Consider the following 2942-nt stretch of genomic DNA (forward strand, 5'->3'; position numbering starts at 1 on the left):
CATTTAAACGCCAGCCAGGGTGCCTGGCTGGGCGTTTAATGCCCAAAAGGGTAGTGTTTTGGGCGTTAAATGCCAGAATGGATACCATTCTGGGCGTTTAACGTCAGGATGGCACAAGAGGGAAGATTCTATTTTTAATTCAAAATTTTTTCAGGTTTTCAAAATTTTTCAAAATCAAATCTTTTTCAAATCATATCTTTTCAATCATATGTTTTCAAAATCAATTTCTTTCCATTTTCAAAAATACTTGCTAACATTTAATGATTTGATTCAACAATTCAAGCATGTTGCCTTTTCTATTGAGAAATGTTTAATGTTTGAATCATATCTTTTCTTGTTAGCCAAGTCATTAATTTTCAAAATCAAATCTTTTTAAATTATTTTTCAAATCATATCTTCACAATCACATCTTTTTAAAAACCATAACTTTTAAATCATATCTTTTTAATCACATCTTTTTCAAAATAGTTTTCAATCATATCTTTTTACTTTCTAATTTCAAAATCTTTTTCAAAAATCACTTGATTTCTTTTTCCACTATTATATTTTCGAAAATCAATTAGTATTTTTTCAAAATGTTTTTAAAATCTTTTACTTAATTTTCAAAAATTTCTTCCCCTCTTTTCACATTCTTCTATTTATGGACTAACACTCCTCCTCAATGCACAATTCGAACTCTGTCTTTGGTGATAAGTTCGAATTCTTCTACCCCCTCCTTCTATTTTTCTTTTCCTCTGACACCTCAAGGAATCTCTATACTGTGACATAGAGGATTCCATATTTTCTTGTTTTCTTCTCTTTCATATGAGCAGGAGCAAAGAAAAAAGCATTCTTGTTGAGGCTGACCCTGAAGCTGAAAGGACCTTGAAGCGAAAGCTAGGAGAAGCTAAGGCACAACTCTCTGTAGAGGACCTAACAGACATCTTCAAACAAGAAGAAGACATGGCAGCCGAAAACAACAACAATGCCAACAATGCAAGGAAGGTGCTGGGTGACTTTACTGCACCTACTCTTGACTTCTATGGGAGAAGCATCTCTATCCCTACCATTGGAGCAAACAACTTTGAGCTTAAGCCTCAATTAGTTTCTCTGATGCAACAGAATTGCAAGTTCCATGGACTTCCATTGGAAGATTCTCATCAGTTTTTAGCTGAGTTCTTGCAAATCTGTGACACTGTCAAGACTAAAGGGGTTGACCCCGAGGTCTACAGACTTATGCTATTCCCTTTTGCTGTAAGAGACAGAGCTAGGATATGGTTGGATTCACAACCTAAAGAAAGCCTGAACTCTTGGGAAAAGCTAGTCAATGCCTTCTTGGCAAAGTTCTTTCCACCTCAAAAATTGAGTAAGCTTAGAGAGGAAGTCCAAACCTTCAGACAGAAGGAAGGTGAATCCCTCTATGAAGCTTGGGAAAGATACAAACAATTGATCAGAAAGTGTCCCTCTGACATGCTTTCTGAATGGAGCATCATAGGTATCTTCTATGATGGTCTGTCTGAACTGTCCAAGATATCTTTGGATAACTCTGCTGGAGGATCTCTTCGTCTGAAGAAGATGCCTGCAGAAGCTCAAGAACTAATTGAAATGGCTGCAAATAACCAATTCATGTACACTTCTGAAAGGAATCTTGTGAACAATGGGACAAATCAGAAGAAAGGAGTTCTTGAGATTGATACTCTGAATGCCATATTGGCTCAGAACAAAATATTGACTCAGCAAGTCAATATGAGTTCTCAAAGTCTGTCTAGAATGCAAGGTGCACCAGGCAGTACTAAGGATGCTTCATCTGAAGAAGAAGCTTATCATCCTGAGAACCCTTCAATGGAAGAAGTGAATTACATGGGAGAACCCTATGGAAACACCTATAATTCTTCATGGAGAAATCATCCAAATCTCTCATGGAAGGATCAACAGAGACCTCAACAAGGTTTCAACAACAATAATGGTGGAAGAAACAGGTTTAGCAATGGCAAGCCTTTTCCATCATCTTCTCAGTAACAGACAGAGAATTCTAAGCAGAGCCATTCTGACTTAGCAACTGTCGTCTCTGATCTAATCAAAACCACTCAAAGTTTCATGACTAAAACAAGGTCCTCCATTAGAAACTTGGAGGCACAAGTGGGACAGCTGAGCAAGAAAATTACTGAACTCCCTTCTAGTGCTCTTCCAAGCAATACAGAAAAGAATCCAAAAGGAGAATGCAAGGCCATTAACATGACCCACATGGCCAAACTTGGAGAGGAGCAAGAGGCAGTGATCGCCACTGAGGAAGACCTCAATGGACGTCTACTGGCCTCCAATGAGTTCCCTAATGAGGAACCATGGGAATCTGAGGCTCACACAGAGACCATAGAGATTCCATTGGATTTACTTCTGCCATTCATGAGCTCTGATGAGTATTCTTCCTCTGAAGAGGATGAGTATGTCACTGAAGAGCAAGTTGCTAAATACCTTGGAGCAATCATGAAGCTAAATGACAAGTTATTTGGTAATGAGACTTGGGAGGATGAACCCCCTTTGCTCACCAAAGAATTGGATGACTTGTCTAGGCAGAAACTACCTCAAATGAGACAGGACCCTGGGAAGTTCTCAATACCTTGTACCATAGGCACCATGACCTTTAAGAAGGCTCTGTGTGACCTAGGGTCAAGCATAAACCTCATGCCTCTCTCTGTAATGGAGAAACTAGGGATCTTTAAGGTACAAGCTGCAAGAATCTCACTAGAGATGGCAGACAATTCAAGAAAACAAGCTTATGGGCTTGTAGAGGATGTTCTGGTAAAGATTGAAGACCATTACATCCTTGCTGATTTCATAGTCCTAGAAACTGGGAAGTGCATGGATGAATCCATCATCCTTGGCAGACCCTTCCTAGCCACAGCAAAGGGTGTGATTGATGTGGACAGAGGAGAATTGATCATTCAAGTGAATGAAGAATCCTT

General features: G+C 39.0%; 1 non-coding gene across 1 annotated transcript; it reads right to left on the reverse strand.

Moving 5' to 3' along the window:
* Positions 1–1347: 1347 nt before the first annotated feature.
* Positions 1348–1455, reverse strand: LOC112804974 (small nucleolar RNA R71). Its single transcript, XR_003203590.1, has one exon. It is a non-coding gene; the product is annotated as a small nucleolar RNA R71 (small nucleolar RNA).
* Between the last annotated feature and the right edge of the window lie 1487 nt (positions 1456–2942).

The sequence above is a fragment of the Arachis hypogaea genome, chromosome 5, assembly GCF_003086295.3.
Source record: "Arachis hypogaea cultivar Tifrunner chromosome 5, arahy.Tifrunner.gnm2.J5K5, whole genome shotgun sequence".
In the NCBI taxonomy this organism is placed as follows: domain Eukaryota; kingdom Viridiplantae; phylum Streptophyta; class Magnoliopsida; order Fabales; family Fabaceae; genus Arachis; species Arachis hypogaea.